This window comes from Mus caroli, unplaced genomic scaffold, assembly GCF_978045245.1.
Source record: "Mus caroli unplaced genomic scaffold, Mus_caroli_1 scaffold_16, whole genome shotgun sequence".
NCBI classification, from domain to species: domain Eukaryota; kingdom Metazoa; phylum Chordata; class Mammalia; order Rodentia; family Muridae; genus Mus; species Mus caroli.
This window is the reverse complement of record NW_028227271.1, coordinates 98,582,134-98,609,184: the sequence shown is the minus strand read 5'-3', so window position 1 is coordinate 98,609,184 and position 27,051 is coordinate 98,582,134. Positions and strand designations below refer to the sequence as shown.

At 38.6% G+C, this 27,051-nt stretch overlaps 1 pseudogene; it reads left to right on the top strand.

The window, feature by feature from the left end:
* The window catches only part of LOC110310730 (uncharacterized), a 150,344-nt pseudogene extending 123,983 nt beyond the window's left edge, over window positions 1–26,361 (top strand).
* The last annotated feature ends 690 nt before the right edge of the window (window positions 26,362–27,051 follow it).

Here is a 27,051-nt window from a genome sequence, read left to right as displayed (position 1 = left end):
AAATCATTGTCTCAGGAAATTACTTTGCCATTAGAATTTTTCACATAAATAACTTTTGTTGGAATGATATTAATAACATTGTAAATAATTATTGTATTGTTTGTACCAGAAACAATATTTGAAAACATCTGTAATCCTCTTATGTTATCAGAAAGTAAAACAGTGAGACATACATAATATGAACAAAATTCCAAGTGATTAGGAAGAACCCTGTGAGGTCAGGCACACACCTTTAATCCCAGCACTAGGGAGGCAGAAGCAGGCGGATTTCTGAGTTCGAGGCCAGCCTGGTCTGCAGAGTGAGTTCCAGGACAGCCCGGGCTACACAGAGAAACCCTCTCTCGAATCACCCCCGCCCCCCAAAAAACCCCAAACAAACAAAAAACCAAGTCAAAGACACTAGGATGATTGCTTTCTCAGGAGTCCCTCACTCTCATGAAACTCGGTGATGTAGATTCTGTTATTGTTAACAGAGTTATATAACTACAATTCTATTTTTACAGTTATGAGGAAATGAAAACTTAGATTAATTACCTAACATCAAAACAATAAGAAAAAAATAGGCTGAACCCTATTTATTATTCTAGAAATAAACCACAACAGTAAGCATGAATATGGACACTTCTGTTTTGAACAAAGTTTGTGTCAGAGGCTGTCTTGTATAGTAATAACATAACTAAGGAAGTTTCTGCTTCCTGTATTTAAAGATATTGGCTTTTATATCTATACACACTTTGAGTTCTTTCTAAATGTATTCTTTCGTGTTTCATATATGTGTATATGGTATTCAACCTCCCCTAGACCTCTTATTACTTGCTTTTATCACACTGCCACTTCTGATCAGCTTCTTCCTCTTCTCAAAAAATTTCCCCTTTAATGTTCAGTGTGTGTGTGTGTGTGTGTGTGTCTGATCCACTAAGCTTAATTAGGGTTGTCTGTATGACTGCCAAGAGAGTGTTATTTACTAGAACATTGACAGCAGTCAGGGGCAACATAACTGGGAAGAATGGTTCCTCCTTCCCCCTGAAAACATTAACTGCCACAAGCTTGTCAGTGAGCCCCCTCTCTCCAGGGCTAGCGAGGATTGCTCTGCATAGCCTGCAGGTGTTGGATAGGTACCCTTGGCTTCTGTGACTTCATGAATCCAACAGCCATGCTGTATCTAGAAAATGGAGATTCCCAGCTTTCCAACTACCCTACTTGGCTCTTAACTTCTCTCTACCATGCTTCTGTGGTTCTTCTTATAAGTAATAGACTCATTGGTCTCTTCAGTTGACTATTCCTTTGTATAAATTTTGGAACACTTAAAAATTGTTACATAGGTGCATCTTCAACCATCGAGAGACTTGAGGCTCCAGGGAGTGGGGAGGCCTGGTAGGATGGAGGTAGAGGACTGGAACATCCTCTTGGAGATGGTGGGGGTAGGAGGAGGTATGGGATGGGTAGCGGTTGGGGGGGCAGACCTGGATAGGGATGAAGCCTGAGCTGTAAAAAAGTATTAAAGAATAAAAAAGTAAATTAAAAAAATGGTTACATGTAGCCTTCTGCGGCCACACTAACTGGGTTCCTGAGTGGGAAGCCAGAGCTGTATGGAAGGAAAAGGCGAGAGAAATAATGGAGGCCAAGACATGTTTCTGTTCAAGGCCCCAAAGTTTTCTAAGAGTCTGTGCTTATAAAGAGGGGTGGCCAATCCATTCTTGGTGCCTGTTGCCAGCCTGTAGGCAGATCTGCAGGATGCAGTCTTTGGAATATCTCCAGGGCCTCTCAGCAGGTAGCAGTGTCTTGGAAAAGAGCAGCCAGAGGGTGAAAAGAACAATAGAGCCATCTAGGTGAAAGAACAATAGAGCCACCTAAGTCAGAAGAGTCCACCCCAGGTGGTCTCATTCTCAGTGGCTGTGAGGTCTGAATCAGCCTGCTTCAAGGCTGGGGGAAGCTACAGTTACATAGAAAAAAGCCAATTTCCAAGTATGTCACTTTTGAGATGAATCTATCTCTATCCTAAATTCTTTACATCTTTCTTTTATGTATCTTAAAATCAACTTGCATTGGCATGAATGGCATGATATTTTTTATTTTTTAATGTTTCACAAATATTTTGTCATACTATCTGTACTGGCTAGTTTTGTGTCAACTTGACACAGCTGGAGTTATCACAGAGAAAGGAGCTTCAATTGAGGAAATGCCTCCATGAGATCCAACTGTAAGGCATTTTCTCAATTAGTGATCAAGGGGGAAAGGCCCCTTGTGGGTGGGACCATCTCTGGGCTGGTAGTCTTGGGTTCTATAAGAGAGCAGGTTGAGCAAGCCAGGGGAGGCAAGCCAATAAAGAACATCCCTCCATGGCTTGTGCATCAGCTCCTGCTTCCTGCCCTGCTTGAGTTCCAGTCCTGACTTCCTTGGTGATGAAGTGTAAGCCAAATAAACCCTTTCCTCCCAAACTTGCTTCTTGGTCATGATGTTTGTGCAGGAATAGAAACCCTGATTAAGACACTATCATAAAATTTAAAAAATCTTTGCATTAAGGAACATTTGAAATACACACACACACACACACACACACACACACACACACACATACAATGAATTCTATGTGTCCATTAAACAAATCAACATAAGGAATATCTCATTCTGTGCCAACTCTCACTTCTCTTCATTCCAATTGTTTTATCACTTTATCTTAATGCTGTCAACACTGAAACATTTTTCAGGTTCATAATAGACAGATTTCACTTATGTAAAGACTTCGGCTATATGAGAGCATTTCCCGCATGTTCTATACTGGAACTTCCCACACTGTTTTGTTGCAACATGTAGAAAGAATCCAGTCAGGGCTCCCATTGGTACACTTCCTTTATTTAACTTTCTGTCTGCTGAGTTCTCAGCAAGATCTTACAATGCAGGGGCCACAGCAGGAAGAGGAAACCCAATGGCATATTTAGTGCAATGAAAGAGTAAAACTCATTTGAAACCAAACATTACATAACAGCTCAGCATGCTCCAAATTTGCATCTCAGGATTTAGGGACCTCACCTTTGCCCAGGTGGGCATTTACCATGATGATTTATGCTTTCTCCCTAAGGGATGGAGCTAGTGAGAAATGACTGCCCTCCAAATACTGCCTCAAAGGCTCCCCTTCAATTCTCTTAGCAATACACTGGGAAATAAAACTACTATAAAATAGTAAGAAAAAGAGTCAGGGACTATTTATGAGATAAATGGATGTCTTAGAGCAACTTGTAAGCAAGGGCAACTGCTTCTGTGACCATAGGCAAACAAGTCAACAATTCCATCAAAAATCAATTTCTTCAGGTTTGTAGGGATGCTGATTCAGGACCCGTGGGTCTAATCTAACTTTAAGACTTTAAATCTTATGTGTAAATTTCCATGACCTAGGAAAACACAATTTATTTTGGACCAGCTGTGTGCTCCATACATTAGGGACTTTGTTTTGCATAAAACACCTTTATTCAGTAATTCACATTGTACTGAATTCTCACTCTCTGCCTGCCGGCTACTTAGTTTGGGAGTTTACAGACTCCATTCCTCTTATTCACTACACTATTTGGCTTCTCTGGTTTCTATTAAGGAATAGAATTTATTTTTAATTTATGGGAGGCCTACTTTGTGGTAAGCAAGTTACATTTATTGTACCAAATTTCTTCTTACCACCATAGAAGGTAGAAAGGAGTACTTTTTGTAACCAATGTATTAACTGAAATCTGATGCTCAAAGGACTACTGTCATGAACACCCAGGCAGACCACTCCCAAGAGAACTCAATGCATTCTTGAATCTTTTCAGAATAGTTGAGATAGATATTTTTCTTTATTAAAGCTCCAGTCTTTAGGCCACTGTTTTAGTTATCTAATTGACCTGAGGGATAACTTTATCATTCAACTAAAGCACACAAAACTGATTTTATTTACAGGCACACAAAATTGAATACATGAGAGCCTTTAATTGGCTGTGTAGCACGATATGGAAAGGGTGTTTTCCTGATCTCCAATTTACTTCAATGATGTGGTATCACTACTGGCTCAGGGGAGCATCTTCCTGTAAATTCTGTTGGTTAATCACTTATATTATTGTAAATGACTTGAAACAGAGGCAGCTTCACAATCTTTTAAGAGAAGGACACAATTTCAGAGATTAGCATTCTCGGAAAACCTACTGTCAGTTAGTAAGGAAGTATGAACAGAAGGGGTGTGGAACCTATGAGTTAAGTTGTTATTCAGGGTGGCTGAGGGAAGGTGGTGCTTGCCATCAAGCTGGATGAACTGAGTTTAATCCCTGGAACCTGCACAATGGAAGGAGATGCACACATGCGAGAGCACACACACAGTAAATTAATAGGCCTGAAGACGTTTACATGCAAGTAGCATTATACAGACTGGTCAGGTAGGTGGCATTTATATATTATAATAAATACTATATATTATATATATTATAAACACATATATGTATCTATAATACATGTATTAATACACAATTAATAAAAAAGAGCCATGAATTTGAAAGTGAACAGGTAGCAATTTGCCAAATTGTTTAAAGAGATGGAAGGGAAGATAGAAATTATATAATTATATTTTATTCTCAACAAAAGAAAAGAAAAAGTAATGCTTTTTTCTCACTTGTTTCTTGAATTTCTGTGTTGGATTCACATTTTTGCTGAAATTCCTTCTGTCTGCTGGTCCTTCTCATGACTCTTTGTATATCAAAGACCTTCCATCTCTCTGTGTTAGAAAGTTCTGCCTGTTTTCCCCCCTGTTGTTGTAGTTTGACTTTCAATCCACCCAGCCTTCATAGTCAGTATTGAGAAGTTTCTGGTCAGTTGAGATTTTTCTAACGATAGAATTTATTCAAATCTTGGAGGTGTATGTCAGTGGTCCATCACTTACTTAGAGTGTGTGAGGCCCTCACTTGTATCCCCAGAAACACACACACACACACACACACACGGAGGATGAGGGTAAACAAAATGCATTATAGACACATATGAATTTCCCAGAGAACGAATTTAAGTAATAAAATAGATGATGACATGTTACTATTTTTCCTTTTCTTAAAAAATGTTTATTTATTTATTTTAGCATGAGTACATATGTGCAGGCAGTTGTGTGCCAGTGTGTGCTCATGGAGTTTAGAGGACTACACTTCAGAGTGGGCTCTCTGCTTCCCTTTCAGGATCTGGGTCAAACAGAGCATGAGCTGGAACTGCTCCACCCATTGAGTCACCTCATGGGCCCTTCTATTCTTTTTTTGTTTTCTTTGGTGGTGGTGGTAGTGGTGGTGGTGGTGGTGGTGGTGGTGGTGGTGGTGGTGGTGGGTTTCTGTTTGTCTGTTTGTTTATTTTATTCTAATATGTCATTACAATGTCCATAGTGAAAACTTATTTATGTTTTCATATTCAACATTCACTTTTGTGTTCTAAAGAAACATCTTCTTAATTGTGAAGCTGTTTAAATAATCATCTTTTAAAATACCGCCTGTAGCTCTCTGTAACAGCTCCCATGGGATCCCATGACTGCACTACCTGGATGCCTAGGAACTAGATGCTGGATAGCCCAGAGACATAGGATAGAACCAAATATTACTGCCTAGAAAGAAAAAAAAAAGTCAATGAAATGATTCCTAGTGATATTCTACTATACCCATGGATCAGGATTGAGCCCAGTTGTCATCAGAGAGTCCCCATCCAGCAAAATATATCTTTCTAATGAAAGCCAAACACATTCGAAACTCTAGGAGCAAAATATATCAACAAAAATATGTAAAACTAGGAAGGTATTAAAACACCACCAGAATTCACACACACCAAACTCTCTAGTGGTTTAACAAATAAACAAACAAAAAAGAAAGAAAAGAAATGAAAAAAAGAAGGAAGGAAGGAGGAAAGAAAAAGGAAAAGGAAAAGGAAAGAGAAAGGAAAGGAAAGGAAAGGAAAGGAAAGGAAAGGAAAGGAAAGGAAAGGAAAGGAAAGGAAAGGAAAGGAAAGGAAAGGAAAGAAAAGAGAAGAAAACTATCTGTGGTGACTTTGAAAACCAAAGTCAATACTAGGTTAGAGCAGGTTTGAGAGTAAAATGAACAGAGTAGCACTGCTTAACTAAGAGGGACTGGACCAGGAAAATCAGTGCTGTTGAAATTATTTAAGAGACAGTTGGAAAATATAAATACTGTAACAGGACATAGCTCCTATCTTATTGACTCATTGGACACCTTTTAAAAGGTTCTTTCAAGTCTACAAAACTGCCACAAACACTTCAAAGGCATGTTGTCTATCCACCATTAATGCACCGTTTTCAGAAAATAAGCAAATAATTAGTGACAACAAAATAACTTATTCTTCTCTTTATGTGGAATCGTAGTTTAAATTTAAAGCAGCTCATGAACTACCAGGCAATGACCGGCCTTTCTGCTAGATGTTAAGAGAGGAAAGGAAGAGAGAACATGAAGGAGAACATTTCAGATAATTTAGTGCAAGAAACTCTAAGTTTATAGGAAAAATCTCATTAACTTAAGACTTAATCATTGCCAAATACCCTCTGCCATATTATCCTACATATGGTCTAGGGTGTTGCTTATTTTTTTCTTATCATTTTACCTCGAGGTGTTGTTTCCAATTCTTCATACTCTAGATGACAGTTTGTATTGTCTTCACCAGAAAAATAATCAACCCACACTTTGGGTAAGTCTCTTGGAAAATACGTATCAACCAGCTGATGTTGGCTACCTTTCTTTTTGCTTTGACTTGGCATGGCTTAAATTTCTTGCATGTTTATCTTAGAAGATATATGTGCTAGCACAGAAGCAAATTACAAGAACAGAGTGTTCTGCACTAACTTCCACTTGACATTGTTTAGTAAGAGATTATTTTGATGGCTGAATATTTTAAGAGGTGAGCCTTGGCACTCCACTTTCAAATTTATATTCATTTATTATAGGTTTTCCGTTTCAAATGTTGTCATATGTAATTTAAATTAAACACTTTCCTGAATGTGACCTGGGGACTAATTCAGAGGTAATTGGAGTCTCTACGAATTTTGTGTACTTCCATACAAGATATTGGAATCCCTACCCTTTGTATAGCATTACTTGGTATGCTTGAGTCCATATCCAATCTCTATGCTATGTGCCTTCAAGCCCTAAACTCTAGTTCATTTTAAGGACATCATAGAATACTCAACCATAATGATGTCTGAATAGATTTTGCCTATGGGAAATATTAGCTGAATGTGCAGGATGAGGAAAGGAAAAGCTACAGAAGTTTTTGCCACAGGCAACCTCTATTCTATCTATGCCTCTTCTCAAGTTCAGACCTCACCTGCCAGGCCAGCCTGGCTTTATCCTGACAATCCAAGTATCTGGATTTCAGTCACTCAATCTATTTTCCTTTATTTAGTCTAAAAGTCAAAATAGTTTTTGTTATTTTTTAAACTCAGGGTTACTATACCTTTCTCTTATTCTAAACCAGTGTCACTTATATTTCAAATATCTGTCATGCATTATATTTTACAGCTGTAGTCAGATTATGACAAATGTGTTCCATTTACTCTTTAAAAAATATGACCATTGATAAAACCTTATACTCTTCTTACTATAACATGATCTCTGTTACTGAAAACCCTCAATGGTAGTGAAACTCACAGATAGCTGTCTAGAAGGCTCAGAGCACTGGGTGCAAACACACAAAAAGGATGAGTTTAGGTACAAATAATACAAACCAGAAGAAGGCATCGATAGAATGGCCTGTTATAGCAGCAAGAGAACAATGAAAGAAATGATTGACTGCTCTGTGTAAATTGAAGGCAGAATAAGTGGCTTTGAAATCTTCAAACATCATCTGGAAGTCCAGCACTGATCCCTGCACACTCAAAAACAAAACAAAACAACTGTGACATATCCATGCATTCACTATGTGAGAGGACATTATTCTTCATTAACCATAACATAGCCTAGGGTTTCTGATTGGAGATTTGAGGCATCAAAATGAAATATATAAGAGATAGAATATAAGGAAAGTAAGCATTAAAGTGATATTCTGAATTGTAACATGGAATGAAAACTGTTAGAAAATGTCATCCACCGATCATCCGATCAGATTTGCAAAAATTCAGCCTCAGGTTTCACAAGTGGTTATTTCCTGAAAAGAAAAGGCATGTCTTTGTACTTAAAAATGATTCTTCTAGCTTAAAAGCATTCTGCTTTCTTATCTGTCTTAAGAATATCGGTTAAAATCTAGATTCAATCCTACTTTGTTCATAAATCTCTATCCATCACCCTCAAAGTAAGAATATAGGAAGGGCTCCAAATCTCTGAATCTTAGAAGCTTGACTGAAATCAGTTATCCAAACTTGTGTGCCCCAGTGTGCTAGTCAAGTTGCTCTAGTCTTTCATAGCAGGAACACACCGCCTCATTTCCAGGGACCCGGAGTGAACCTGCAATTATAAGAGTGTCAGAATGAGTTATTTCACAAGGAGTTTAAACATTTCACATCCAGATCCCAATTTAAAATTTATGTATGCTAGGGGCAGAGATCATTCTTTTCAAGCCATAGAACACATAGCTAATAAAGAATGGTTTATCACCTTTTAAAATGTGGCAGGAATCATGGTAAACTATAAATTATATCTTTTCCTAGCAGTTTAATTTACAGAGCTTGGATGATTTTTAAACACACACACACACACACACACACACCTTGTTGAACCTTCCTCTAAACATTTTTATATATAGTTTTAAAATCTTACACCAGGGACAGATATCCCAGGAGACGCACAGTCTTCAATGTGAAAAGGAGAAGCAAAACAACCAAGCTATGAACATCAGAGCTGTTATCTTTGTATTTTTGAACACCATAAACTTGATTTTACATAAGCTTTTTCATGCTCCTTTTCAAATCTGTTCAGCTGAAATCTGTTTCTACTCAGAATTTTTCAGCACTGTGTTTGAAAAAAAATCAATAGCTAGCTCCCATTCATCTATCACATGGCATTCATTTTGTTTGTGCTATGGCTGAGTTATTGTTAATTCACCCAAGAATATAACTAGATAGTTGATACTATCACCATTTAATTATAAGAAGATGAAGGATTGGGGCATGTTTCTAGGAAACAATTTAGCTAGAATTTCAACCAAGTGAATGCAATTGTCTGTCCTCTGTCTATGATTTAGCGCCTCTTTCAAAGGATCATACTGAAAATATTCCCCAACTCTGAGAGAACCAGACAGTACATTATCCAGAGACCAGCACTGGTTTATGCATTCAAAGCTCTGTGTTACTTTCTTATCTTCACTTTGCTTCATCTTCCCATTTCATTCCTCTCTCTTCTTACAGCATCTTCATTTTTTTTTATGGATAATTTTCAAGTCCTACAAATTTAAGTATATATATATTCCTCAGTCTCTTAGTCATCTTCTGATTGGCAGTAGAGATGATGATCTCATGTTATCAGATAGATGCTCTTTTTTTCTTCAAATAGATGCTCTTAACCACGAGTTGTTTCTTTATGTTTCTGTTTGAAATGCTAACTAGGCCAAATTTATTTCATTCATTTCAGCATTGTTTCTCAAGTACAGAACTAAGTGTGGGATCTTAGTAGATTAACATAATGAAAGAAATCTTACTACTATCATATTACTCCAGGAGGAACCACAAGCACAAGAACTTTGCACACTGTGGCACTGGCCACGCATACATAGGAAACTCAAACAGCCTCTATGCCATAAACACAAGTAACAGGGATTACAGCATGTGCATATATTCCACAGATGTACTTGAAAACATTAATCATTACTGATAACGGTATCACGTTAAGGAGCTGAATAAATACACCACAATACCTTGGAAAGAAAACCACAACTGAATATTAAAAAGGTTTAAGTGCACAGGTGTCTGAACTGTCTCTTCTTTCAAAATATCAAACACTCCAAAAATTCCTTCCCAGTGCCTCTGACAGACAGCGTTTCATTGAGCTCTGATGAACTCTTTCTGTATATCGTCTGTCAGGACAAAATAATTATAGCTGCTAAGAATGTAAAACAATATCATTAGCTTCCCTTCCATGCCAGCAAATTAAAACTAAACAATACAAGCTATAATTCTGCAGGAACCTTAACAGGATGACTTTAAGCAGAATTGTGGGGCATGTGAATTATCTTCAGTCATAAATTATGGTACAGCTAACCAACTGAATTGCAAATGTTGGAATAGGACAACTCTTGTTGAAGTCTTAGAGTGATTGTGAGTGCCCTGTGCCTAACAGTAGTCCAACATATACATCATGGGCTTCAGAAGAAAGGGGGATTTTTGTGGATTTTCTATGCAAATTTTTCTTCCCACTGCACTGTAGCACGATTTGAACAGCAATAAAAGGCCATGTCTTATATGAAATACAGAAGTCAGGCATGATGGCACACACCTGTAATCTTAGCCCTTGGGATGCAAGGGCAAGAAAAGATGTGTGTCTGCTATGTGGCAGTTCAAAGCCAACTGGGGATATATGAGACACTATCTCAAGGCCAAACACACACAAATAAATGCTTGGAGCTTGTCATCTCTAAAGACTCAACAAAGAATAGTCATTTGATCTGATCTAATAGTATCAAGTATACCGAAGTCTTACTGTTCCTTCTGAGAGCTGCCAATAAAGAGAATACATAAGGGGAGATTAAATGTGCAATATTCCAATAGACTATATTTTAATTAATACTTCACTTTTTTTTTTTTTTTTTTTTTTGGTTTTTCGAGACAGGGTTTCTCTGTGTAGCCCTGGCTGTCCTGGAACTCACTTTGTAGACCAGGCTGGCCTCGAACTCAGAAATCCGCCTGCCTCTGCCTCCCAAGTGCTGGGATTAAAGGCGTGCGCCACCACGCCCGGCTAATACTTCACTTTTATATGTCCATATTTGATTGACATTACTAGCCTTACCCTAGAAATCCAGGGTCATATCCTATGCACAGGCAAAGAAATGCATATATTGTATTATTACTTAGCTACGAGATAATAAGGCTGAGTTAATTTTATCCTTTTCATTTTCTGCAAACTGTTTTTCTGTTTGAATTTCTAAGAACTGCTGAGGTACTGTTACCTTGAATTTGAGTATCGCTGATTTTTGAACAAGTCCTTAATTTTCATACCCTTTACTTCAGAACAGTATTTTTTCTTGAATGTAGTTTCCTATCTCTTAAATAAATTACCACTTGCCATACTGATATGTCCATACAATTCTCTCCTTTTACATTAGCATGTCTATTGCTCCAAGTGCCAATGTACATTTTTTAAATGCTGAGTATCTGGAGGTTTTTATGGTCGCACTTTTTAAAAAACTAGCTAGTAAGATTTAAAGATGAAATCTGAATTCTAGGATTCTAAGTTTCTGCCCCTGGTAATTCCATACTAGGCTTCTATTTTTATTCACTGAATCTTAACTTCAGCTGGCCCTGGACTGCCAACTTTGTATGAAGCAGCTTCATACAGGAGACATGTGAAAAGAACAAATAGTGAAGAAGAGATTTTTTTAAAAAGACAATGTAAAACTTTTGCAACTTTACAAATATAAGGGCTGAATTCTTAGCATCTCTTCAGAAAACAGAGGCTTTGGTGTGTCAAGTGCCTGGATGTCATTCCTAAATGTCAGAATTATGGGTTATGATGGATGCCAAAGTCTCTGCTGTCCTGTAGATGTTAGTTCTGGAGCTTATATCTGATTTTATTTCAAGACAATGATATTTGTCTGGGCATTCATCATTGTTCTGTTGCTTCATATAAAATCTCTGGAAGAAAGCATTATCTTGGCTCATAATTTCAAAGGGACAGAGTCCATCTTGACAGCAGGTAGGGAAGCATGGCTGTGGATACAGACACCTGGCTGATCAGGTTTCATTCATGCCCAGAAAGGCAAGAGAACAGCAAATGTGGTCAGGCTATAAAGCTTCAAAAGTGTTCTCATGTTGTATTTCCTTCAGCAAGACTCCATCTCCTGCAGGCTGCAAACAGTGCCACCAACTGGACAAAGTTTCAAATATGTAACTCTATGGGGGACATTTCATATTTAATCCACCACAGTGTCCCTTTGGAGATTTAGATTATGAAACTCTAATTACATGGACTCCTTATCAATTACTTAGTGGTCAGCTTAATTCTGTCTTCAAATACATGGCTTAAATTTAAAGGTTTCCTGTGGGTGCAAAGGAATGTTCCTTAGATTTCAGCAGAACAGCATCTTGGATATAACTGGAGACAGTGACAGATGAGCTGTGTTTGAATTCCAGTTCTTCAGCCTTCAGGCTGGAAAAAATAACTTGTGTAAGCTTTGGCTTCCTTGTCTGCACAGGGAACAAAAAGTTAGCCAGGGCCCAGGGAATTCTTAAGAAGACAGTGAATGTAAACTTATCAGTGTGACTCTTAGTGCCTCAGAACACTTGGGTGAGTTGTTGAAATGTATTACTATCCAATGAGTGAATTATGGCTTTAGACAGGCGAACTTGTATTACCTAGACTCACTGGGACCTATTGCTTTTCATGTGTTAAGGACTATAGAAAGACAGAGAAGATAGAACAAAGAACATTAGTAGCACCTTGGGACAATAAGAGAAATAAATGTATGAATAGTATCTGGCAAAAACTGCAGTCATGAATATGTATTTTTGCTTGACCGAGAAGTATAACTCTTCATTAAGTTAAGAAAATACTTGACATTATTTTAACTATATAGTTTTAATATTAAAGATAAGAAGAAAAGAGAAAACATTCTGGCTAATTACTGCAATGGAGAATTTAGACATTCATTTGGCCTTGTTAGAGCTTAAAATAGTTGACTTTCTAGACTTGAAATATGTAAGGTTTTGCTCTCACATATTTAATGAATTTACAAAGTCAAATAGGAAATAAACTATCAGAACATAAGCTATCAAGGACTCAAGGAAAATTTCCAGCTCAGTAGAAGTGAAACGTAGTTGGTAGATTAGAAAAATATACATGAAATGTCAACTAGCAATTGAATAACCCATTCAGTGACACTTCACAGTTCCTGGAACTTTTCTTATGTGGTTAGATAAAGTTGTTCATTTACAAAACACAAACCATTAAAAAGTAATCAATATAGATGCCATAGATTAAGTACTTAAATATAAATATTTTGTTGCTTGGATACATCCTCAGATATTTTCACACAGAATCTATCTGTGGCTAGTTAGCAATCTTTTATGTATTTATTTGTTTATCTCATATAGGTATATGTGTGCATGCATGTGTATGTGAGTTGACACACATGAAAGAGCACATGTGTATATGGTAGTGAGAGCACAACTTTTGGAACCAGTTTTCTCTTTATCATGTAAGTTATGAGGGATCAAACTTACATGAGCAGAAACCTCATCCACTTGGCCATATCACCGATTGTTAATAACAATCTTAATAAATTTGAATTAATGTAAAAATTGAATAGATAAAAAACTACTCATTTGTTTTCTGAAAACAAATGGCTGTATGCATGGAAGAACTTTCAAGAATCGAGGAGGAAGAGTGGACTACTTTCCTGATAACATGCTGGGGAGAATGAGCCATAGTCAATCAGAAACAAGAGCCACATGTGCTTCCAGGAATCTATAGAAAACGTGAAATGAAATACTTGAGACTACAAATGCTACATTCTAGAAGATAGGTTCTTCATCAAGTCCAGTTAGAATTTGTCATGAGGATATTCACAACTGCCATGGGTATTGTTGTTAAAGCTAGATGCTTTTGTAGCACATCCTGTTTAAGGGTATAATTTAAAACCAAGAAAATCTTTTTTTTTCAAGTTGCTCAGTAACACTTACCCAAATTTCTCCCCAAAAATCATCAAAAGAAACTGCACATATTGAAGCTACTCCTACTAGTGAAGTGACCCTAGACCAGACAAGTTCATATGTTTCCGTATCCCACCCTGGTTGGGATGGGATGTGGTTTAAAGAAATAGGACTAATCTTTAAAAATCAGTTATATCTGTGGAAAACAGTTATTCTGTTAAATAGAATTAATAATATTTACAATTGACACTCTTGGTATAGATATGATTAATTCTCCTGTAACGCAGAATTCTCAGTCCTAGGGGCTCTAGGGACAGAGAGAATACCTGCTGTTCCCAAAAATGTGTAGTGACCAGTTGTTAGCAAGTCTCTTCTGAGCTTGCTAGTATGGGTCTCTCCCAAATTATTTTGTGGTATTGAATGTGGATAATTTGGTTTTAACTATCTTGGTTAAAAGATTTGTCAGAAAACAGGCTCAGTGTTACAAGATAGGGTTGAATGCACATCGTTCACTCTAAGACACATTTCTAAAACCGGCTTCTTTGAGTGACATGAGAATCATGATGAGGTAACTAGGCTTTGTCATTCCACTCAAACTAACTGATCACTGTCTATTACTTAAAGGAATGTTCACAAGTGGAGGAGTGAATCCTGGATGCATTTGGTAGCTATTAGTACATATTATAGTTTAACTTGTCCATTATTTACTAAATTGGGTTAATTTGTTACCATTTGTAGCAAGTTAATAGTCTCAGTAGAGTGCTCTATTAAGTACTCGGGAACTTAGTAACATTTAAGAAGAAAAATCAAAAGGAACTATGAAAAACAAAACACTGGAAAATATAATTAGTTTTTGTAGTGGTCCTGAAAAAGTACATGAGCCTACCTCACAAGCTTCCCAGCTGAGAGTCATACAAACCCTGAGGAGCTTATAAGGCAACTGCTTTATCTTTTCCCCTGAATCACAGATATGAAATTTCTCGTACACGAGCAACTCTTCAATTGCTTGTTCTCATGTCATGACTATCCACTTGCTTTTGTTTGGCATTGTCATATAAAAAACCTCATAAAATAACTTTAGCTAATTCATATTCATACCTTACTTAGCATTATGCTAATTTAACATATCTTCATGAAAAATATCTCCTTTATTTTTAAAGAGGGTGTCTTATGTTGGTAATCTCTATATTAACACATGTTCATGATATCAGGGTTATTTTCTAGGACAGCAAAGTTCTTCCTACATAATAAATTGCAGATGATCTTTAAATATAAGCTTAAATTATAAAAGAAATATCCTTCCTTTTATAAGACCATATTTTAGTTTAGTGACTATGTCAATTGTACTAAATATTCATTGGATTTAACAAAAGTACATTTTTGGTGTTGAGCATCAAATTCAAGGCTTTGCCAATGCTACAGAAATGCCCTGTCAGTGATCTAAATCACTAACAACACTTTATGATGGCAGACAAGCTACTGCAACGCATTTTTTTTAGGGTTTCTTTCTTTGTTTGTTTTTGGTTTTTTAATTAGGTATTTATTTCATTTACATTTCCAATACCATCACAAAAGTCCCCCACCGGCTCCCCCACCCACTCCCCCACCGACCCACTCCCACTTCTTGGCTCTGGCTTTCCCCTGTACTGAGACAGATAAAGTTTGCAGGACCAATGGGCCCCTCTTTCCACTGATGGCCGACTAGGCCATCTTCTAATACATATGCAGCTAGAGACACGAGCTCTGGGGGATACTAGGTAGTTCATATTGTTGTTCCACCTATAGGGTTGCAGATCCCTTTACGTCCTTGGATACTTTCTCTAGCTCCTCCATTAGGGGCTCTGTGATCCATCAAATAGCTGACTGTGAGCATCCACTTCTATGTTTGCTTGGCCCCAGCATAGTCTCACAAGAGACAGCTATATCTGGGTCCTTTCAGCAAAATCTTGCTAGTGTATGCAATGGTGTCAGCGTTTGGAGGCTGATTATGGGATGGATGCCGGATATGGCAATCTCTAGATGATCCATCCTTTTGGCTCAGCTCCAAACTGTGTCTCTGTAACTCCTTCCATGGGTGTTTTGTTCCCAATTCTAAGAAGGGGCAAAGTGTCCACACTTTGGTCTTCGTTCTTCTTGAGTTTCATGTGTTTAGCAAATTGTATCTTATATCTTGGGCATTCTCAGTTTCTGGGCTAATATCCACTTATCAGTGAGTACATATTATTTGAGTTCTTTTGTAGTAGGGTTACCTCACTCAGGATAATGCCCTCCAGGTCCATCCATTTGCCTAGGAATTTCATAAATTCATTGTTTTTAATAGCTGAGTAGTACTGCATTGTGTAAATGTACCACATTTTCTATATCCATTCCTCTGTTGAGGGGCATCTGGATCCTTTCCAGCTTCTGGCTATTATAAATAAGGCTGCTATGAACATAGTGGAGCATGTGTCCTTTTTACCGGTTTGAACATCTTCTGGATATATGCCCAGGAGAGGTATTGCTCAATCCTCCAGTAGTACTATGTCCAATTTTCTGAGGAACCACCAGACTGATTTCCAGAGTGGTTGTACAAGCTTGCAATCCCACCAACAATGGAGGAGTGTTCCTCTTTCTCCACATCCTCGCCAGCATCTGCTGTCACCAGAATTTTTGATCTTAGCCATTCTGACTGGTGTGAGATGGAATCTCAGGGTTGTTTTGATTTGCATTTCTCTAATGATTAAGGATGCTGAACATTATTTCAGGTGCTTCTCAGCCATTTTTTATTCCTCAGATGAGAATTCTTTGTTTAGCTCTGAGCCCCATTTTTTTAGTGGGGTTATTTGATTTTCTGGAGTCTACCTTCTTGAGTTCTTTATATATATTGGCTATTAGTCCCCTATCTGATTTAGGATTGGTAAAGATCCTTACCCAATAGGTTGGTGGCCTTTTTGTCTTATTGAAGGTGTCTTTTGCCTTGCAGAAGCTTTGCAATTTTATGAGGTCCCATTTGTCAAGTCTCGATCTTACAGCACAAGCCATTGCTGTTCTATTCAGGAATTTTTCCCCTGTACCCATATCTTCGAGGCTTTTCCCTACTTTCTCCTCTATAAGTTTCAGTGTCTCTGGTTTTATGTGGAGTTCCTTACTCCACTTAGATTTGACCTTAGTACAAAGAGATAGGAATGGATCAATACACATTCTTCTACATGATAACTGCCAGTTGTGCCAGCATCATTTGTTGAAAATGCTGTCTTTTTTCCACTGGATGGTTTTAGCTCCCTTGTCAAAGATCTAGTGACCATAGATGAGTGGGTTCATTTTTGGGTCTTCAATTCTATTCCATTGGTCTACTTGTCTGTCACTATACCAGTACCATGCAGTTTTTATCACAATTGTTCTGCAGTAAAGCTTTAGGTCAGGCATGGTGATTCCACCAGATTCTTTTATCCTTGAGAAGAGATTTTGCTATCCTAGGTTTTTTGTTATTCCAGATGAATTTGGAGATTGCCCTTTCTACTTCATTGAAGAATTGAGTTGGAATTTTGTTGGGAATTCTATTGAATCTGTAGATTACTTTTGGAAAGATAGCCTTTTTTACTATATTGATCCTGCCAATCCATGAGCATGGGAGATCTTTCCATGTTCTGAGATCTTCTTTAATTTCTTTCTTCAAAGACTTGAAGTTCTTATCATACAGATCTTTCACTTCCTTAGTTAGAATCATACCATGGTATTTCATATTATTTGTGACTATTGAGAAGGGTGTTGATTCACTAATTTCTTTCTCAGCCTGTTTATCATTTGTGTAGAGAAAGGCCATTGACTTATTTGTGTTAATTTTATATCCAGCTACTTCATTGAAGCTGTTTATCAGGCTCAGGATTTCTCTGGTGGAATTTTTAGGGTCACTTATATATATTATCATATCACCTGCAAAAAGTGATATTTTGACTTCTTCCTTTCTGATATGTATCCCCTTGATCTCCTCTTGTTGTTGAATTGCTCTGGCTAGGACTTCAAGTAAAATGTTGAATAGATAGGGAGAAAGTCGGCAGCCTTGTCTAGTCCCTGATTTTAGTGGGATTTCTTCCAGCTTCTCACCATTTACTTTGATGTTGGCTAGTGGTTTGCTGTAGATTGCTTTTATCATGTTTAGGTATGGGCCCTGAATTCCTGATCTTTCCAAGATTTTTATCATGAATGGATGTTGGATTTTGTCAAATGCTTTCTCAGCATCTAACAACATGATCATGTTGTTTTTGTCTTTGAGTTTGTTTATATGCTGGATTACGTTGATGGATTTCCGAATATTGAACCATCCCTGCATCCCTGGGATGAAACCTACTTGGTCAGGATGGATGATTGTTTTGATGTGTTCTTAGATTCCGTTAGCAAGAACTTTATTGAGGATTTTTGCATCGATATTCATAAGGGAAATTGGTCTGAAGTTCTCAATCTTTGTTGGGTCATTTTTGTGGTTTAGATATCAGAGTAATTGTGGCTTTATAGAAGGAGTTGGGTAGAGTATCTTCTGCTTCTATTTTGTGGAATAATTTGTGAAGAACTGGGATTAGATCTTCTTTGAAGGTCTGATAGAACTCTGCACTAAACCCATCTGGTCCTGGGCTTTTTTTGGTTGGGAGACTATTAATGACTACTTCTATTTCTTTAGGGGATATAGGACTATTTAGATCATTAACCTAATCTTGATTTAACTTTGGTACCTGGTATCTGTCTAGAAACTTGTCCATTTCATCCAGGTTCTCCAGTTTTGTTGAGTATATCCTTTTGTAGAAGTATCTGATGGTGTTTTGGATTTCTTCAGGATCTGTTGTTATGTCTCTGTTTTCATTTCTGATTTTGTTAATTAGGATGCTTTCCCTGTGCCCTCTAGTGAGTCTGGCTAAGGGTTTATCTATCTTGTTGATTTTCTCTAGGAACCAGCTCCTGGTTTGTTTGATTCTCTGAATAGTTCTTGTTTCCACTTGGTTGATTTCACCCCTGAGTTTGATTATTCCCTGCCATCTGCTCCTCCTGGGTGAATTTGCTTCCGATTGTTCTACAGTTTTTAGGTGTGTTGTCAAGCTGCTAGTGTATACTCTCTCTAGTTTGTTTTTGGAGGCACTCAGAGCTATGAGTTTTCCTCTTAGAAATGCTTTCATTGTGTCCCATAAGTTTGGGTATGTTGTGGCTTCATTTTCTTTAAGTTCCAAAAAGTCCTTAATTTCTTTCTTTATTCCTTCCTTGACCAAGATATCATTGAGAAGAGTGTTGTTCAGTTTCCACGTGAATGTTGGCTATTAGTTATGTTGTTATTAAAGATCAGCCTTAATCCATGATGATCTGATAGGATGCATGGGAAAATTTCAATATTTTTGTATCTGTTGAGCCTTGTTTTGTGACCAATTTTGTGGTCAGTTTTGGAGAAAGTACCATGAGGTGCTGAGAAGAAGGTATATCCTTTTGTTTTCGGATAAAATGTTCTGTAGATATCTGTTAGATCCATATGTTTCATAACTTCTGTTAGTTTCACTGTGTCCCTGTTCAGTTTCTGTTTCCATGATCTGTCCATTGATGAAACTGCTGTGTTAATGTCTCCCACTATTATTGTGTGAGGTGCAATGTGTGTTTTGAGGATTACTAAAGTTTCTTTAATGAATGTGGCTGCCCTTGTATTTGGAGCATAGATATTCAGAATTGAGAGTTCTGCTTGGAAGATTTTACCTTTGATTTTACCTTGTCTTTTTTGATGACTTTAGGTTGGAAGTCGATTTTATTAGATATTAGAATGGTTTCTCCAGCTTGTTTTTTCAGACCATTTGCTTAGAAAATTGTTTTCCAGCCTTTCATTCTGAGGTAGTGTCTGTCTTTTTCCCCAAGATGGGTTTCTTGTAAGCAGCAAAATGTTGGGTCCTGTTTGTGTAGCCAGTCTCTTAGTCTATGTCTTTTTATTGGGGAATTGAGTCCATTGATATTAAGAGATATTAAGGAAAAGTAATTGTTGCTTCCTATTATTTTTGTTTTTAGAGTTGGCATTCTGTTCTTGTGGCTGTCTTCTTTTAGATTAGTTGAAGGACTACTTTCTGGTTTTTTGTAGGATGTGGTTTCTATTCTTGTTGTTTTTTTTTTTTTCCTGTAATTATCCTTTGAAGGGCTGGATTCGTGCAAAGATAATGTGTGAATTTGGTTTGAAGTTGGTCCGCTCGTGGAATACTTTGGTTTCTCCATCTATGGTAATTGAGAGTTTGGCTGGGTATAGTAGCCTGGGCTGGCATTTGTGATCTCTTATGGTCTGTATAACTTTTGTTCAGGATCTTCTGGCTTTCATAGTCTCTGGTGAGAAGTCTGGTGTAATTCTAATAGGCCTGTTTTTATATGTTACTTGACCTTTTTCCCTTGCTGCTTTTAATATTCTGTCTTTATTTAGTGCATTTGTTGTTCTGATTATTATGTGTCGGGAGGAATTTATTTTCTGGTGCAGTCTATTTGGAGTTCTGTAGGCTTCTTGTACGTTCTTGGGCATCTCTTTCTTTAGGTATGGAAAGTTTTCTTCTATAATTTTGTTGAAGATATTTGCTGGCCCTTTGAGTTGAAAATCTTCATTCTCATCTTCTCTTATTATCCATAGGTTTGGTCTTCTCATTGTGTCCTGGATTTCCCGGATGTTTTGAGTTAGGCTCTTTTTGCATTTTGTATTTTCTTTGATTGTTGTGCTGATGTTCTCTATGGAATCTTCTGCACCTGAGATTCTCTCTTTCATCTCTTGTATTCTGTTGCTGATTCTGGCATCTATGGTTCCAGAATTCTTTCCTAGGGTTTCTATCTCCAGCATTGCCTCACTTTGGGTTTTCTTTATTGTGTCTACTTTCCTTTTTAGGTCTAGTATGGTTTTGTTCATTTTCATCATCTGTTTGGATGTGTTTTCCTGTTTTTCTATAAGGACTTGCAACCCTTTAGCAGTGTTCTCCTGTATTTCTTTAAGTGAGTTATTAAAGATCTTCTTGATGTCTTCTACCATCATCATGAGATATGCCTTTAAATCCAGGTTTAGGTTTTCGGGTGTGTTGGGGTGCCCTTTACTGGCTGAGGTCGGAGTACTGGGTTCTGATGATGGTGAGTGGTCTTGGTATTTGTTAGTAAGATTCTTATGTCTGCCTTTTGCCATCTGGTAAACTCTGGAGTCAGTCGTTATAGTTGTCTCTGGTTAAAGCTTGTTCCTCTCATGATTCTGTTATTCTCTACCAGCAGACCAGGGAGACTAGCTCTCTCCTGAGTTTCAGTGGTCAGAGCTCTCTCCAGGCAGCCTCTCCTCTTTCAGGGAAGGTGCACAGATATCTGGCATTCAGACTTGCCTCCTGGCAGAAGATGAAGGCCGGAAACAGGACCTGTCTCAGAAGCTGTTATCTTCTGTAGTCCACACTCTCACCTGTGCAGAGTAGTCTCGGTGGAGTCCAGGATCCAAGATGTCTCCCACAGATGCTCCCGCATTTTTTTTTATAGTCAGATGACTTCACTAAAAGGAGTAACATAGACTACATGCCCCATTAAGCAGGAATTGGGTTTTTCCTAGTTCTAGAGCAGTGCTTTTCAACTTTCCTGGTGCTGTGATTCTTTAAATCAAATCTTCGTGTTGTGCTGACTCACAACCATAGTTATTTTTGTTGCTACTCCATAACTCTAATTTTCTACTGTTATGAATTGTACTGTAAATGTTTGATATACAGGATAGGGCCCCCAAAGTCCTTGCAACCCACAGGTTGAGAGCCACTGTTCTACAGTTTGAAAGTCTTCAATTGGTGCCCTAGTGTGGCCATTCTTATAATTCAATGTAATGGCAAGAATTTTATAAATCTGCGAAAATGGTCATAACCCAGTGAATATAGTTGCCTAGATAATGGTATTCATTCTCCCATCAATTCTTTCATACAACCATTTCTTAAATTCTTCTGATGTGCCAGACATCATGTTATGTGTTAGAAAACCATTTATATTAGACATTTCTAATAAATTAAAATGGTCAAAATGAAGAGATCAAGAGGTCTGTTTCCTAAGCCACTGCAGTTCAAGTATAATTTTGATAGTAAGACAGGTTAAAAACATCATGAACAACAATAGAAGAATCGGACAGAACATACAGTGATCTATTGAGACTTTGAGAAGTAAATGTAAAAGGGCAGGTGGGAAACATGTCAGAATTCAAGTCAGCCCTGGGCTCCTGTGAGGCTTTTCCTTCTGTCTCCTGATTAGAACATAGTGAAATAACAATGGCAAATAATAGCCAGTAACTGGATGCTGGGAGACAGATTAAAAGTAATTTGAGTTTTACTATGGGAAAAAGAAACAAAACTCCAAATGCTTTAGAGGAGTTAGAGTTCACCATGGTCCCCTCTTATTTCTCTCGGTTATCTTAGTGGGAATGTGAGTGGCAGGAAACATCAGGTCTCAGAAGCTAGAGTCAGGAATCAAGGAGAACTGTCTACAGTCAATCTGCAGTGGTGTCTCCAGGCCTGTTTCTATGCTTATGGTTTGTTGTTGTTGTTTGTTTGTTTGGTTGGTTGATTTTTTTCTTTTTAATATTGGACATTTTCTTTATTTGCATTTCAAATGATATGCCCTTTCCCGGTCCCCCTGCCCAACCTTCTATCCTATCCCTCCTCCCTATGCTACTATGAGGGTGTTTCCAACTGCTTACCCACTCTTACCTCCCCACCCTAGAATTCTCCTAAACTGGGGCATCAAGCCTTCACAGGATCAAGGGCTTCCCCTGCCACTGATGCCAGATAAGGCCATCCTCAGCTACATATGCAGTTGGAGCCATGTGTAGTACTTGGTTGGTGGTTTAGTCCCTAGGAGCTCTGAGGGGTCTGGTTGGTTGATATTGTTGTTCTTCCTATGGGGTTGCAGACCCCTTCAGCTCCTTCAGTCCTTTCTCTAACTTGTTTTGGGTGTTTGCTTGTTTGTTTGTTTGTTTTTGTTTTCCACTCGGTCTGGAAATTGTTTGACTGTGAACATGTTATAAGTGGGCAATGGATAGTCATCTGAGAACAGGAAGCCAAAGAATTTTGTATCAGTGAAATAGCCTTCATGAATTAAAATGATCTGGATATTCCCAGAGAAAAGGAAACAAGGAGTTCTAGCTGAGAGTAGATCTACTTCAAAAGCATTGCTGAGGGAAGCTTTCCGATGTCAGAGAATAATAGCAGATGAATGTGTGTGTGTAACACCAGAAGTGAATAATGGAATGAGAGGATGGGGAGAGGGCTCAGCAACCAAGAGCATATGCTGCTTTGCAGAGGACCAGAGCAGCTGTTTCCTTGACTCCACAGGTGACAACCACCTGTAATTCCAGCTCCATGAAAATCCAATGCTTCTTTCTGTCTTTTACAGGCTCTTCCATGCACATAGCCACACCTAGGCACATTAATAGAAAGGGCAAGTAGTCAGTCATTCTGTGTAACACCATTCTTCTCTTAAATACTTGATCCTCAAATTGTAACACCTTCAGATAGAAGTTTTGATGTGGGTAGATGTAATGTTTAAATATAATGTGATAAAAATAGACATTAATGTGATTTTGTAGTAGGAGGGGATCTATATAATCCATTACGAAGGGAATACTTGAGTATTAAAACATAGATTTCATTATTCTTACAGTAAGTCTAATACGTGATACAAAAGGATGCAGGGGAATAAGCATGAGAGCAGTACCAGTAAAGAAGAACTGTTTATAAAAGAGAAAAAATAGCCAAAGGAAACTCGATTTATAATCAATACGCTCTCATTCTTCAGGGCACCTGTAAATGCTGATCTAACACGTTCATTGCTATGCTCTAGCAACTCCTTGGGAAACTTTTCTCTTGGAAAAAATAAAACAAACACACAAAATAAATTGAATGAAATACTAAGAGGATATTTTAAAGTTATTTATTTGATTTATAAAAGACAAAGGCATTTCACCATAAACTAATCACAATTAAATTACAAATAATTATTATTACTCTATGTCTTAGTCAGGGTTTCTATTCCTGCACAAACATCATGACCAAGAAGCAAGTTGGGGAGGAAAGGGTTTATTCAGCTTACACTTCCATACTGCTGTTCATCACCAAGGAAGTCAGGACTGGAACTCAAGCAGGTCAGAAAGCAGGAGCTGATGCAGAGGCCATGGAGGGATGTTCCTTACTGGCTTGCTTCCTCTGGCTTGCTCAGCCTGCTCTTTTATAGAACCCAAGACTACCAGCCCAGAGATGGTTCCACCCACAAAGGGCCTTTCCCCCTTGATCACAAATTGAGAAAATGCCTTACAGTTGGATCTTGTGGAGGCATTTCCTCAACTGAAGCTCCTTTCTCTGTGATAACTCCAGTTGTGTCTAGTTGACACAAAACTAGCCAGTACACCCTATTTGAATGACTAATTGCTAACACTTAGTTTAGGATGTTTGCAAAAAATACCATTATAGTATTTCCTTATGATAAAATAAAAATTATACCCATAAGACTGTTGGCGTTTGGTCATGGAATTGCTTTTGCTTTAATTTTAGTTCTGGAGAAGAGAGGTATAAGAAGGAGAGAAGGAAAGAGAAAGCTGGTTAAATCTAAGAAAGGAAGATCTTCATTCCGTCTAAAAGACTGAGTATAACATTTCACTTTAGTTTTATCCATTAATGATTAATAGTTATATACTTAATCGAATATTTACCATTATGTACTATGACAATACTATTACCACCATAAATTGATTTTAGAGAATAATAGCAAAAAATAGTTTCCAATTTTAAAAAGGGATATTGAATAAATTCAAATTTCTATTTCTCTAAAGATAACCAGTGTGACATTAGCATATTAATTAATTTAATAGTGGTGTCCTGTAATGCTACTTTGAACCTCAGGTTTATCTTGATTCTCTTTGTCTACATACATAAAGACAAGCATAAGACTGCAAGTTGGATATCCTCTGTTTAAAATGAAATCTAGTCTTCTAGAAAGCACCACTGCTTTCATAGCTAATGGATTTTCCTTACTGATAGGACAGATAAGATGACTCCTGAGAACCCACAGAAAGTAAGAAATTGAGCCAAAGACCTATAATAAAATATCATGCAAACCCACTAAATATCAAAATCGAAACTGACAAAACAAGAGATGACCAAGATGTGAGGCACACAAAATGCTGATTGATTTCCTGCTGCTGAGAATATAAACTGCTTCTTTGAAGTATGTTGCAGCATCTGCTAAAATAAGAACATGAAATCCTTATTTATCACTTTCAGTTACTGCATAATATGCTGCATAAGTCTGCAGGCTTGAAATAGTTCCCTTTTCTGACATCTGATACAACCTGGATCAGGGTTTCACTGAAGAAATTGACTGTCAAAAAGATGTGGCTGTATGTTCTGCTTTCTCCCTAGGGGTGTCAAGGTGCAGCTGCATACTGGGCTGGAAGGATGAAGCAGAGGCTAGAACAGGGTGGGGTGAGGAGTCCAGTGTTACAGCCTTTATTACATGAAAGCCTTCTCTACTGATACTCAGTGAAACAGCTTGTGTGTGTACACTTTTTGGGGGTTGAACAAGGGCTATATATGAACCTTGGAAAGTGAAAAGGAGTTTTTAGGGTGAATATAAATCATTGGCTGAACCCATGAGCATGTGGCTTAGGACCAGGTCTTGGGCCCAACCCAAGATCTGGTGGCCTAGGCCCAGGCCCAAATATGGACAACAGAGCAGGTGACCTCTTGGGTACAGGATCTTGTCTTAACTTAAGAATGGCTGGACCTCAAGGCTTAGATCTTGCCCCCATCCTAAGGGCAGCAGGCCTTTTATGGACAAATTCAGTTTCTTTTTCCCAGGCTTCTGGAAACATGGGCACAAACCCGCCCACCATGACAAGAGTACCTGGCCCCATAGGTCTAAACACAGGTCCTAGCTCTCGAGGACTTGGCCTTCCAGAGCCAAATCCCTCTCGAATGTCAAGGGCTCCTGGCCCCATGGGTCCTAATTCAGCTCATTTCTCAAGGCCAGGTGGCCCCATGGGGGTAAATGCTGGAGTCTTTCCAAGGGGAACAGGATCAGGAGGACTGAACACAAATGCCTTCTCTCAGTCTTCTGGCACATTGGCCTCAAATCCAGGTACCTTTCAGAAGTCTGCTGGCCTTCAGGACTCAAATCAAGCAGTTTTCCCAAGAGCCTCTGGGCCACTAGGCCCCAACCCAACTAACTTTCCAAGGGCCACTGGCCTGCAGGATCCAAGTCCAGCTGCCTTCCCAAGGTCTGCTGGTCCATTAGGCCCAGGTCAAGTTGCTTATCCCAGGTCAGCTGCTGGGCACCTGGGCTCTTCTCCAGCAGGTCCTGTGGGTATCAACCCAGCTTCTTTTGCAAGACCAACGGGGACCCTGGGCCTTAACCCAGCTTCCTCTCCAAGGATGAATGGCCCTGTAGGCAAGACTTTGGTCCCATTTCCTAGGGTGGGCAGCCTCCCTGGCTCAAATCCAGCTGCTTTCCCCAGACCAGGAGGTCCTATGGCTGCAATGTACCCAAAGAGAATGTTACCCCCTGAAATACCATTTTTCTTCCAGGGCCACTTTGTTATTTAATCACTGTGGTTCTGAGCTGGGGCTCGAGTTAGATAAAAGAGTAGATACAGAACTACAATCTGAAGAACATAGCTGGGGCTCGAGTTCAAATGAGCCTTTTTTTTTCCTCTGCTTTTTTCTTGACTGAAGACAAAATGTTATTTGTGAGCCATGGACTATGGCAGATAGGGGTGATCCTGGCCTCAAGGGAAAGGCTCTCTGGCCTTCCGGAAGCCTCTGTGCTTTTGTCCCACAGCTTTCTGCCCCTTGTTTCTTACTACTTCCTTGAACTGCTCTCGTGGACTTTTCCTCAGGGATACATTGGCCTGCAGGTCCTAATTCCCCGCTCACTACTGGAGAATTGGCTCGCTTGCTGTCTAGTGACGCTGCATTGGTGAGCGGACCGTGCTTCAGTAACTCTGACCTGGGCTCCCTGGACCTAGTCATGTTCTACTACCAGACCTTTCCCAGGGGGCTTGAACACAGAATGGGAGGTGGACACCCACGTCACAGGCCCACCACATTTCTGCTTGACTGGGCCTGCGGCTCCTTTCTTCTGGGACTTAGAGGTGGACAGATTTAAGGTTCCTCCGATCATCCCAGCTCCCTCCTCACTGGTCCTCCCAATCAAAGAACCTCAAAACTTAAACTGCAATGGATGGGAAGTGGTGGACTGGGGTGGGGGTGGAGGGATGAAAGGGAAATCACTGT